The sequence below is a fragment of the Amblyomma maculatum genome, chromosome 1 (assembly GCF_055883805.1).
Source record: "Amblyomma maculatum isolate TAMU_Amacu chromosome 1, ASM5588380v1, whole genome shotgun sequence".
Taxonomy (NCBI): Eukaryota; Metazoa; Arthropoda; class Arachnida; order Ixodida; family Ixodidae; genus Amblyomma; species Amblyomma maculatum.
Genome location: NC_139344.1, coordinates 341,784,506 through 341,798,095, shown reverse-complemented (window position 1 = coordinate 341,798,095; position 13,590 = coordinate 341,784,506). Strand labels below are relative to the sequence as shown.

Here is a 13,590-nt window from a genome sequence, read left to right as displayed (position 1 = left end):
ACGAGCGAAAACCAGTGACTCCGTAAAAGCGCGAACGCCTCGTTTGGCAATCGAGAGGCGTCGTATCGCGGCGGAGCCTATAGATGGCGCTAAAGCGCTCTTATTTTGTCCCACGTGTGCTAGAAAAGGTTGGTTGGTTGGTTGGTTTGTGGGGTTTAACGTCCCAAAGCGACTAAGGCTATGAGAGACGCCGTAGGGGAGGACTCCGGAAATTTCGACCACCTGGGGTTCTTTAACGTGCACTGACATCGCACAGCACACGGACGCCACTCCGTTTCGCCTCCATCGAAACGCAGCCACCGAGGTCGGGTTCGAACCCGGGTACTCCGGCACAGTAGTCGGGCGTCTTACCACTGCACCACCCCGGCGTGGTGTGTGCTAGAAAAGGCGTCACCGTCGCCTAACTCAGAGGAAACGAAGAGGCGTCCGTGTGCTGTGCGATGTCAGCGCACGTTAAAGATCCCCAGGTGGTCGAAATTACTCCGTAGCCCTCCACTACGGGCTCCTCTTTCTCTCTTTCCACTTTAACTCCCACCTTCCTCCCTTCCCTCACAGCACGATTGAGGTGTCCACAGAAAACGAGTGAGACAGTTACCGCGCCTTTCCCTTCCGTGAACCAACTATTATTATTATTATTATTATTATTATTATTATTATTATTATTATTATTATTATTATTATTATTATTATTATTATTATTATTATTATTAGAAAATGTGTCGCAAAAAAAAGAAAAAAAAAGACACGGCATTTCGGACCAAATTATTGTAGCACAACCTTTCTCCTTTCTTTTCTTTTTGTGTGTGCGTGCGAGGGGGGAGGGGGGGGGGGACAATGCTCAGTGTGGTGTCACGCCATTTCGCTTCCCGATTAGCATAGTCCAGTTGGAGGCTGCACCTTATGATAAGGATTCGAACCGACAACATATGCATGTATACCTCGAATTCTCGGTGTGCACGAGAAGTAGAAGTATATTTGGTTCCCCATTAAAATAATGCAAAATATTGGTTTAGTTTGTGAGGTGTAACGTCCCAAAGCGACTCGGGCTATGAGAGACGCCGTAGTGGATGGCTCCGGAAATTTCGACTCCCTAGGGTTCTTAAACGTGCACTGACATCGCACAGCACTCGGGCGCCTTGCTTTTCGCCTCCATCGAAAAGCGGCCGCCGCGGCCGGGATTCGATCCCGGGAAGCAATTATAGAGACGTTTGCCAGCCTCGGTGTCTTCTGAACATGAACTGGGGCGGCGGAAATAAAAAAATTGCTATGGATATGGTGTGGAGATCAAAGAGGTTGAACGACACGGAGAAAAAAACAGGGTAGCATAAAATAAAATAAAAATATAGTGCACTATACCAAAATTGGGACATATACTACATCTAGGCTTTAAATAAACAACAACAAAAACAAAAACAAAAAAACAAAGACGTTTAACGCTGCCGAACTCTATTATGCCAGACTCTGAATGCCGAAAATTGGCTGATTGAGAAGGCGACGCTAAGGCTAAGGCGCTCGTGTCTAATCTGAAGGCGAAGCTTAAGCTGTTTCTTTTTCACTGGCCGGGGATGTCTGCTCCTTCTCCTCCTTGACGTTAAGCGCCCCACACTAAAGAATTTCAGTTTCTGAGGAAACCCTGAATGTATTTGCCAGTCAGAGACTGTCATCGTGCGATGACTGATACGGTATTTCTCTTCATCTGCTGCCTCCAAGTGACCTTCAACGCGGCGGGATTCCTGATGAAGTAACAGAGCAGTTAAATCCCAACGACTTATAGCTGTTGCCCGGAAGGATGACACAGCAAGCATGTATAATCGCAATACCCTCTGTTTATCGTACCATGCTCTGGCTTAACCGTGTCGTACCATGCTCTGGCTTAACCGTGTCGGGCACCCCCATTTCTTCACTTCGTTTTAAATCCCGCAGCTACTCTTCCTTATTGTGGTTTGTTCGCCAGAATTCTGAACAGCCTCCGCGACAAACGATTCCGCTAGCAACTCAAATGGGACCAGGAGCCATTTCCTCCTCCTCCTCCTCCTCCTCCTCCTCCTCCTTCTATGCCAAAACAGCATCTTTAGCAGACGACACGCGTTCTTGTGCGTCGCAGCCGCTTCCAATCTTGGTTTGGTTCATAAAGTTTAACACTTTTTACTAACGTTTTTATGGGAACCCCCAGTGTGGAGTAGGAGTAATAAAAGAAAAAAGTCACAGGTTTAACCCCGCCGGAATATATAGCACGTGCCCACATACTTCTCATAGCTTTTGTGCGCGCTTAAGAGCTGTAGTGTCCTGAGAAGGGCAGGCGCCCCCTCTCACGCAGGGAAGGGGCAGAGCTAAAAGGCCATTTTAATCGGTTACTACAACGCTGTTGGTAATGAAATAGATAAAATATTTGATGAGCGAGTTGGTGGTTTCCGAAATTCGAAAAGCTCTCCATCTGCCGTTTTAAGCAGTCAGGCTGGAGCTGTTTGCTATGTCGGGAGAGACACTTGCGAAAATTTGTTTCCCCTCTCTCTTTGTTCTTCCATAATCAGCAATCCAGAAAGCCTGCTTTTTGTCTGCCTTCGCGAAGAACATCTGCTGTCAAATGGTTGCAATAAAAAAAAAATAATAAAAACCTTACCCATTTTGTTCCCCACCGGCACAAGCATATAAGCGATTCGCCGACTCGATTTCACATTCTCTGCTGGCCGTTCACTGATATCAATTTCACATTCTCTTTATTCCTTATTTATATTGTTTTTCTATAGTGCAAGAGTCATTCCGATCTATTCCGTCTCATAGAGTATATTGCGTCCCTTCCGTTCTAAACGTGATGTCGGTGTCAGTGGCCGCCTTTTGAAGACGCCGAAAGAGTGACTGTCATTTCAGCGGCCTCTTCGTGCCAAGCGGCGGTGACAGTTCCAGCTGCGGCGGTTTTGACGCGGCAGGATCGGTCGCTTCTTCCCTCCTTTTGTCAAGAGGACGTGGCTGAAAGGACAGCCCAAGAAAGTGCACGCCGACATATGAAATAAATGCTGCATCTGTGGGTGCAAAGACGCTTTCCTTTACACATGCGCCGGTGAACTGAGGCAGTAATATCAGTGCACTGATCGATTGAAGGGCAAATGAGTTGAAATGTCATTTGTTCAGATCATCGCTGAGACACGCGAGAAACTATAAAATTATGCGAGGTTAAAATTAAAGTTCTGAAAACGCAGCGAGCTGTGGGAAGAAATATGGTAGTTGAACGGAAAAGGGCCGAGTGGGTTAGCCACTCATACTTGATCGTAGCAGTACTCAAGAAAAGAGAACAGAAATATCAGGCAGTGCCTGCTAGTGGATAACAGATTAAGTGATAGCGATTTAAGGCAAAGAAACCACTGTGGTAGCTTAATACGGTTATAGGGTGCTCGGCAACTTAGCCATAGTACACGGGTTCGAACCGGCCGCGGCGGCCGCGTTTCGATGCACTCTTAAAAAAAAGTTAGTAAAAAGTTAGTAACTGCAAGCAAAAAGTTAGTAACGGCTGGAGTTACTAACTTTTTGCTTGCAATTGCTAACTTCTACGACCATTACTAACATTCTAGTCGAGCGAAAAGTTAGTAACTGCAGCGATTGCTAACCTCTTTTTCCCCGTTGCTAACTTCTTGGTAAGTTCTTAGACCGTTACTAACTTTTTACTACTACGTCTCTGTTACTACCTTGTGTGCTCAAGTTAGTAACTGAAACATCCCTTTATACATGTAATTTTTTAGGCGTGTATAGGTGCCATTTTTAAAATCTAAGAGCGCAACTTCCGTGCGGATGGATAGTACAGCAAGGCGGACAGAGCTCGAAGGCTATGTAAAATTAGCTAGGCAGCCTTTTTAGTTTCATTTTGAGAGGGATATATATCGTGCAGTTGAAGGCCGTAAACATATAAGTTGAGTACAGTTTTAAAGCTTTCATAATGATTATGCATCTAAAAAAAGTTTACCTCGGCCATAGGCATTTAAGAGGATTCCCGCCTTGCAGATTTATAAGAGGACGTCGCTGCACGGACGCTGAAGTATTGTCGCTGAAGTCACGTTAATTGCTTCTGTGTCATCAAATAGGCAAGCGTATTCCGCATTTTCTGTATCAAGGGCTTTACACCATTTTAAACATGCGGAATGCGAGCCATGAGCTTAACGAGCTCTGAAATGCGTACATGTTATCCAAATTTTTCTAACTGCATTGCCAATCAAGGAAAACTTAGAACTCGACTCAGCGTCTATGTTGAAAGCCTTCAATTGTGCAATATTATCATGCCGCCATTTATATGTAGTTTGCTGTGTAATTGTCCAATCACCAAGTTCTATCACGCGCGTGTCCATCTAGCTGTGTACATGATTAGGCCACACCGATGCTACTCTGTCAGATTTCAAACTGATGAGCTGTAAACGTTAAAAAAATAATTCACACTGTATATCGCACCTCAAAGGAACTTGATAGGGCAATGCTTTGTTGATGAAGCATTAAACACTTTTTGCGTACCATTCACGAACTCCGATCCCCTATTCACCTTTCTGTGAAAACGGAACAGGAAAAATAAATGAAAAGTATGGCTAGGTGTTGCATTTAATAATAATATACAATATAAATGCCAATAAGCAAAGCAAATAAGGCAGAGTAAATATGTCCAGTGAACAAAACGATCAAGTCGAAAAGGAGGAGCTATAAAACCTGCATGTGTTTACTTTCACGCGGCCACAGAGCCATTGCATAGACCTCGGAAACAGAGGAGGTGAAGCCGCAGCGCGCGTAAGGCAACACCGCGAGGGAAGGGCTCTTTGTTCTTGGCGGACACGGCAGTGGTTGTTTGAAGCGAGCGATCGGCGCCGGCTGCTCTCGTTTCTGACGTGGCGCCTCGTCACACCTCAATGAAACCCGCCGGCGGTGCGTTCCCACGATATGCTGTGCAATGGCAATGTATGACCTTCGCCATCGACTCGGCTTCCATCCCTCCTCGTCATCGTTGAGCAGAAACGTCACGAATAGCAGCTTGCCGAAAGTGGCCAGAGTGAGGTGGCATGAGGAAAATGACTGTCCTACGTAGTAGCATGTATACATTTTTCTTTATTAAAAGCGTATCGTTCGCGAGAAAATAATTTTCGATTCCTTCTAGTTTCAATTGGTAACCGTCGAAAACTTCGGGTACTTTTCTGGAACTTGGTATTCCTAATGCTTGCGGATGACTAGTTTTCGGCAACTTATCGCTGCGCTTTAAAAACACTGTCACAGCAGCAACATGTTTTCATTTTCCTGCAATGCCTGCCTTGCAGCTGCAGCTGGCTTCTCCGATATGCCTGGTCGGTTGACAGCTGAGTACAAAAAGGAAAACATAAACCTTGCTTACAGCCAACTAAAGAATATTACTGCCCGTTTGATGCATTTCGAGGACGTCTGTGCGATGCATCGGCCAGACACTTCGCTTCCGTTTTCTATGCAAAAGTCTTTCACATGGCGTACATGTCCAGACTCAAAATATTTGATGCATTTAGCTATGTTTGAGCCCCGAAAAAAACCTGTCAACCCCAAGGGAGGCTGAGATCCGGCAGCTATCAGCAGCGGCGCGCCGGCTCCTGTTGCCATGCCTGCTACGCTTCCCCCTCCAGACACCAAACTGGCCGGTGGACGGCGGTGACGGCGCCGACAGCGCCGTCGGTTGAGGCTCCTGGCGGGTGCACGATTGTGTTACGTTACGTCGGGGACTCGGGGCACAGTCGCGCGGGAAGCCGCTTGTTGCTCGTTTCGCGCAGTTTCGCGTGCGTGCGTGTTTGTCAAGCATGTTGTAGGCGTTTGATCAGAACATTATCCACGTGTTAGAATGGCTACGGAACTCCGTTCATTCGAATACCATTGTTTAAAGAGCGCAAAAAGATAATCATTGTTAAAGGACAAGCGCAGGCCGATGTTGTGGATGCTTTGAAGAACACGGACTTTGGTCATGCCTTGGTGAGAGGACGGATGGAGGTAAGTGATTTCCGAACCTAAAATGTGCAATGTGGACTGCCGCCTGAATAGGGTACCTTATCAGAGTGACAGGCAGCGATCGGCGATGTTTGATACGCTCATCCGTTGATGTCCTGCCTGATCTAGCCTCGATCAGAATAGCAGATGAAAACGTGGGTTTCTGACATGTTTTTCAGTGGAAAGTAAGACTTTCAGACTTACATGAGCATTTTCAAGCATTCAGAAATACTTCTCATTAAAGGGATAAATATCGAAAGCACTTTTGCGGCAATTCAGCTATGTTCATCCCCGGGCATTCTAACTTGATGTATTTCCTAACACTGCATTTTTCCTTTGTGAATAGCTTACACAGGAAGAAAATGCTCAGCTTCGATTGTTTTTGCCTTGGCTTACCTTGAATAGGGTTGTTTCGCACAATCACTGTGATCTGACTAATGCGATTGGGCCAGTAGTGCAGTGAAAACAGCTTCATCGCGCATGTCTAGTAACAGAAACGATGCAACGTAATTCAAAGAAACGTTAGAAACAGTATATGTTAGGCTTGCCCTTTTTGTGTTATATGTAGATTATTCAGCCCTGCCGCTCTTCATTTTGGTGTTTCTTTTCAGACTACAAATCGCCCACCAGACGCAGCAATTCTGCATGATGAACTGACCGTTAATGGACACGTGGAGTTCATGAAAAAAGAGGTCAAGCGGCCTTCTCCTTATAACACGAAGCTATCCGATTTGATGAAACAGACCAGCTAGTGCATCAAGGAGGCAGTGGATGAAAGACACGCAGTCATCAACAGCCGAAGTTATCGAAAATTACCCAGCTCTATCGAATGCGGAAATGGTGAGCAGGATGCTACATTTATTCCTTTTCCGAATTCTTTCTCGCATGAATGCACATTGTCCTCATTCAAGGTACAGGTGAAGAACCCCATCTAAGTTTAACAAAAAAACACGACGGTTTGAAGCCGACTGGGCCCCTTCTTCATGGTGTAATTCTAATCAAGGCGCAGCTTGGATTTTTAAGCCGTTGTGTTGACGACCTGCGCGCCAATGGTCGCAAACCATGGATGTGCGAAGAGGGAAGGGTCTGGCAACCAGCATCGAACGTCTCCTATCTCGCCCGAAAGACCGCCACCCTAAAAAAATATTCAAAGCATGGTCTATACAAAACCCCTGCTTGGTCTACCCGGCTTCATATGTAGGGGAAAAGAAAAACTTCGAGGAAAGCATGAAGCAACACAGAGCGGACGTTTAACAAATGCATAGTCAGCCAGTGCGGTGTCCGAACACTGCAACAGATGCGATCACAAAATCGACTTCAATAGAACGGTTATAAAAGACAATGACACTAATATGCGCAGGAGGCTTTTACCTGAGTCGTGGCATATTCAGCAAACAACGGGGAACGTTAATCGCTCTCTTGGGACCCTTCCCTCTTCATACATTTATGGTTTGCGGCCATTGACACGGAGGTGGTCAATGCAGGGGCTTAAAATTAAAAAACCAAGCTGCGCCTCGCCCGGAGTTACACCAAGAAGCAGCCAAGTCCGCTTCGAAACTTCGTGTCTTTCTGTTAAAGAAATTTGTTGGGGTTGGGGTTATTCACCTGTACCTTAAGGTAAATTTCCCAACCAGACAGACTTCTGTCAGGTTTTTCCTTTTGTGTCTCGATTTATGTTTTAATATTATCGATAAAAATATTGAGTTTAGTAATTAAGTGAAAATTTTTCTCATTCAAGCTTCATGAGGACTTCACCGCAATGACAGGCATAAATTTCGTACCGAAGTTGTTGGCATTTATAAATCACTACGGAGCACGGTGCTTGGAGCTGGCCAAGGGCCGACGGTGTGCCAAAGAAACAGCCTCCGAGATAGGAGCACATCTCGAAAAATTGGAAGGAGGCACAAAAAATGTATGTATAACTTTTTCATGTTCATAGTCTTGCTCAGTGCTATAACAGAATTTTGGTTGACTGCTTCGCGGTTGGTGCTCTACGCATATTGCCGATGCTTCTGAAAGAGCAGCCCAGATTTCTGAAAGGGCCGGTAAGTGTACTGTTTAATTTCCCTTCGATAGTTTACTCATAAAATTGGCACTAATTTTGACTCATGGTATTGGCGCAGGACACCTACCCCGCTCTTTCTTTGGAGACTTCGCAGCTGCATGAAGCAAAAGAAACCGCCGCCACTTTTGGGGCACTCAATATGGATGCCATTGACCAGACGGTATTGCAGCTGTTATAGAAATATATTGGATTTTTGATATTAAGTACAGCAGCCACAACAAGAACACATTTGCTGTTTTATAACATTTTTGTGGCCTTCAACATCAACCAGGACCCTGTTAGTACTGCGCACCATATCGTGCATTGAAGAGGGCTTGAAGAAGACTGCATAATGTAAATTTGGAGGGAAAATAAAAGTTCAGTCCGTTCTGCGCTATTTGAGTATATTTTTTCCTGGCTTTTAAACAGTGCAAATTTTAGTTCCTGATCAACATCCATGAACCAAACTTCTGGCCCCCTGTTCATATGACAATGAGCAATAATTTGATGAGAGTTGATTGGAGTCTCTTGTGTAAAAGAAGGCAACTTTTTTTAATTTTTCAGTTTGCGTGACGGGAAAACACCTTCTGCAGATACCACATCCATGGCATTTCAGCTAGGGCTAAATAGAAGTGCAAATTTCCCTTTTCTGTTTAGAATATCACAGCGGAAATGCGGATATTTAGCAAAAATGTCATGAATAATGTTTTTTACGTGTAAAATTAATACGCGTGTTGTGCTTGCGAAATAGAAGCCCGGGATGAGATGATGAAATATTTTATGCGAACAAAATTTATATGTACAGCCGTTTGAGATGCACCTATTAGGAAGTGTGCGCATAAATTGATTCGTGAGCATGCTGCATTTCTCCAGCAGTGCGAAATAGAGCAAGACATTTGCTCCTCACCAAGTGCAAAGCACCGAATATGAATCAATTGTAGTTATAAGTTTGGCTTGGTACAAAATGTGCATCAGCAGAATTGTTTGTGCATATTAATGGGCTACAATTATGTGACTCAGGCTTAAATTCAAAATGTAATAATACTGATTTTACCGATGTTAAACATATTCATTGTTATTACTTGCAGAGCAAAAGGTGCCCTCCCTGTCCATGTAGTTCAGCTCAAGAGGCAGTTCTGATGTGAGCAGCAGGAATTTTAAAAGTTTTATATGTATGTATACATATTACTAGCTCAATGAGTTACTGCCCTTTTAGCAACTGCAGTTAGTAACGGCAGGGTTAGTAACTTTTACTAACTTACCCGTTACTAACTGCACTTACTAACTCAATGGGTTGCTACCCTATTAGTAACTGAAGTTAGCAACAGGAAGGTTAGTAACAGTTACTAACCTTCCCATTGCTAACTGCACTTACTAACAAGGTAGTAACATATGTGACAAGCAGTTGCTACCCTAAAGTTAGTAAAAATACTACCTTTTTTCTAAGAGTGTGGAGGCAAAATGCGAAAAACCTGGGGAACTGTTAAGCTTCGTCGTAATGGCATAACGCGATAGCGTTAATGAGTCGCTTCAGAGGCCAATGCTCCTCTGAATGTGGACGAGGGTAGCCAGCCTTGTTTGCGAAGCGGCAAATGCAGTGTTGGAGGGGACACTAATTATAGGTGCTTGCTCCGGCACAAGCCTCCAACGTTTCCTTGATTGCCATTGTACCGGCATCAACAAACGCCGTTGACGCACTCTCTCCCCCTTTCTCGCGCGCGCTCTTCTTTTCCGCAGTACTGTCATCTATCTTTCGCTGTGAGAAAACAAAGCCGGCTTTGAACCTCCAACCAGGCGAAGGATATGTTGAGTGCTTAATTTGCGCTCTTAAATAAGGTGTTTCTCTCTCTCTCTCTATCCATGTTTTTTTACCTGGAAACACTGTGCTCAGTCAGGCCAGAGCACGGTGGGCCAGAGCCAGGCAAGAGCTATCGCGCGACCCTTTACCATGTGCCTCTTTTTAGCAGCTGGGCTAATTAAGGATCTGTATGTAATTTGCCGACCTATCTGCACCGACATAACTGGCTCGTGAGGGGCCTCTATCGGGATTCCTTAAGAAAGTTGCTGACACCTTAAATTTTCTTATTGTGCGCTCTTTACTAGATCTTAGGTTGCTACTGAGCCTATTTCCTGTACCGTTGTACCGGCAATCCTGTCAAGGGACTCTTGACGTCAGTGTTTTGGAATTGTCAACCGAATGCGCACTCAGTCATCGGCGAAAACTATTTTTTTTTCTTTAATTGGCACCCATCGACGCTGCCTGTGGAGGTACGGCTTCACGCTAAGTAGAAGTTTGTGTCATGACGTTCAAATATCGCCTGTGTAGCACGCCAGGCACCACTGATCATTGTTTTCTTACTGGTAGTGACGTTCTTGACATCCTGCAGCGAAGGAGGTTCGGATCAGTGTCAGAATTTAGCCTGTTGAAAGAAACAATGTTGTGATTTGGGATGTCTTTGTTAAGCCTGTCAAAGAGCTGCATGATCGAATGAAATTCCGGATCGCCGTGATCATCAAGGTCATTGTTCCGAGAGTATAGTGCGCTTCGGTGCGGGTACAGTATATACCTGCGCTGGAAGAACCCTCCATATGGCTGCCCTATCTCGATGCACGCCTATATGCTTTCCAGAGTTTTAATTTTATTTGCCTTGGGCTAATCAGGGATAAGAAAGCTGAAATCAATATTTTAACAAGTAACCGAATTAACCATGAAAGCTCCATCACGTAACCCCACACATGTTCCTGAGTTTTAGCGTCACTTCTTCCGCACTAATTCCGGTTTCCAGGCGTTAAAATATTAAATTCTGCATATACTTAACACATACCTAAAAGGCAACATTGGTATTATTGGCCTTAATCCAAATGCACTGAATGTTTTATATAATTTAGAGTACTGTTATTTTTTTGCTAGCTTTGTGTATTCTGTTTTTGTTTTGTTTTTCTAGCCTATAATTCCCTTTTTATGAATACGCACCTTTGTGAATGCTGTGTTAAATGCGTGCTACAATATCGCTTTCGTTCGCTGTATTACCTTTGTGTGCTCCTTCCTTCGTATTTGTTCATTGCAGTGCATTTACAATGTTGAGTGATTCCTTGTTTGATATTCCATAACCAATCAGCCTGCGACTAGGAGACTTGTTATTCACTTTTTTTTTTTTTTTAGTATGGAAGAAAATTAGTACAGTGTATAGTATTATCAGTTTGTTAATGTGTGTCACATTTTTATTCTCTACAAAGCTGTACATTCCTTATCTTTTACCCCCTTCTTCCCGTGCTCTGTTGTGTTTCACTTTGATTTGTACAGGCTGCACTTTTTTATTTTTTTTTCTACATTCCGTTTTCCAAAATAATGTGCGTGTCGGGTTGTGTGACGTGTGCTGCTGCTGCTTTATAAGTGACAAGGACTCGCCAAGCTGCTGCCGCCGTTTTATGCGTGGCCTTGTTTGTTTATCCTCGTCTCGTGTGCAATCTCTTGGTGCGGAGTTGGGGCACGTGCATAGATTGTTCTCTTTGTAAAAGAGAGCCTTGCGTATGTTGGGTGGAAATCCTGCTAGCATGCTGACATGTTTGACTGTTACAATGTGTTATCTTTTTTTCTGTGTTATAAACATTAATTAGCTAACTTAGTGGAGAAAAAAAAATAATACACGACTATGAACATTTCTATTGTTTTTATATAAATACAAATACCCCACATGGCTCGCGTGCAGTCTCTTGATGTAGTTATAGTGCTCACATCAATTACGGCCCCCAAAGTAAAAATAATGAAATAACTGTATTACGCAACACATATCCGACATTAATTGCTTGTGCATAGGTAAGCGCCAGTGTTCACCAATTTAGACGGAATATCAGACAAAACATAACAACGCCTTTGCGGAACGCCTGGATTCTAGTAGCAGTAGTAGTTAAAGACTTTAATTAAGCCAAAAATTACAGGGTGAGCTTACCGACTGCTATTTATAATTTCACTTTTTCATTCATTACGAACTTCACTTTTATCTCAGAATCAGCGCTGTTGTTTATCCTACAATCGCTATGCATATGTATGTATACCTTCATTTATTCTGCGTATGTTTTCTTTTTCTGTCTGCCGTATTTTGCCCTATTTCTGATGATGAGAGTAGCGCAATAACCCCCGCAACAGCGTCTTTTCAATCCTGGAGATTTTATTTTTTTTTATATATAAACTAAGTTGGGAAAAGGAAGACGCAGCACACTTAATCATGTCAAGGTCACAAAATCTTTTCAAAGTCAAGCGGCCGGACAGGTTGACCTTGGCTGATACATGCATGACGTAATGATGAAGATTTCTCTTTAAGAAACAGAAGCTGTCAATTTCTGAAATGTCCGGCCCTTTCGCTGTCGGTGCAATTCAAAAATAAAATCAGTAAAATTAGTGAAATTCTGCTTCTGGCGTATCTTACACAAGTCTAGCATTTCCTCTCGGATGCGGCAGATTTCACCCAAATGTGTAGTGAGCGCTGACGTTTTTCGCGAGCGCGGAGTGTGTTGCCGCTGTTGTCGCCGCCTTGTCTGTCAACACGCCCCTTGTGCGCGCTTTGTTGTCAGCGGTTATTCCTGGCGAACAATGGGGAGACCTTTTCTTCCACCCCCTTCACCACTTTGGCAGCCACGCGCGCAGCCTTTCGGGGAAAGCGCTTTCCGTCATGTTGTGCTGTGCAAAAGCACTGGTGGAGCTTCGCGCGCGATCTTTTCCGCCTTCGCGCGCAATGCATTGCTTTGCACCGCGCCTTATTGCGTTCAAGTGCCGCCCCGCTCTGACTGCATGCAGTGCGTCCACTGCCAGCTGCATCTCTTTCGGCTTCGCTTGCCCTGCACCTCGTCGCGTTCAGTGAGCTCAAGTCTACGCGTACATTGCATCGAATTCAGTTCAGATCATTCAATGCGTTTAGAGAGCCAGTTATCGCGCTTTTAGAAAACGAGACCTCGAATATTTCTACTCCAAGCGAAGTTCATTGAGCAGGTCAAGCGGAGGCTTTCCTATATGCCTCTGGGACTAGCGTACCACTGACACTGCGGCGCATCAACTATTTGCCCGCAATAGTGCTCTGTAGAGCTGTATGTTGTGTAGAGATGCAATTAATGCTGGAAGTAAAAAAAAAAAAAAATACGTCCAGAGGTTTGACAGGCATTCCGTGGAAAGCGACTCTAACAAACGAATAGATTGAGAGGCACTGAGCTTTCCCATCCCCCTTTTCTTTTTCTAGTCATCCACTGTCGCGCGATGTTGTAGCAGTTAGGATTGATGACCGCTCACTCAGTGGCTGAGTTGGGCAATAGCGAGCAAAATCCAATATTGCGTGACCTGTGCGCTGGCAGTCCGTATATGTAGAGTCGTTTGTTTCTTTGCTAGCAGGAGTACGTATAGGTAAGAGTATAGTATTAGTAGCAACGTCAGTAGTAGCTTTATTAAGGAAGATGAAGGAATATGAAGTTGGTTTCTGAACAGAAAAACCTTTGTGATCCTTTGGGCCTATAACCGGCCCGGTTCCGACGTCTGGGGCTTTGAAGCTCCCCAACGGGCTTCCAGACATTTTTGCGCTATTCTTGTA

The 13,590-nt window shown here is 44.4% G+C and overlaps 1 long non-coding RNA gene across 1 annotated transcript; it reads left to right on the top strand.

Moving 5' to 3' along the window:
• Window positions 1–5,787: 5,787 nt before the first annotated feature.
• Window positions 5,788–7,876, top strand: LOC146207608 (uncharacterized). Its single transcript, XR_014703329.1, has 3 exons — window positions 5,788–5,973; window positions 6,582–6,810; window positions 7,709–7,876. It is a non-coding gene; the product is annotated as an uncharacterized LOC146207608 (long non-coding RNA).
• The last annotated feature ends 5,714 nt before the right edge of the window (window positions 7,877–13,590 follow it).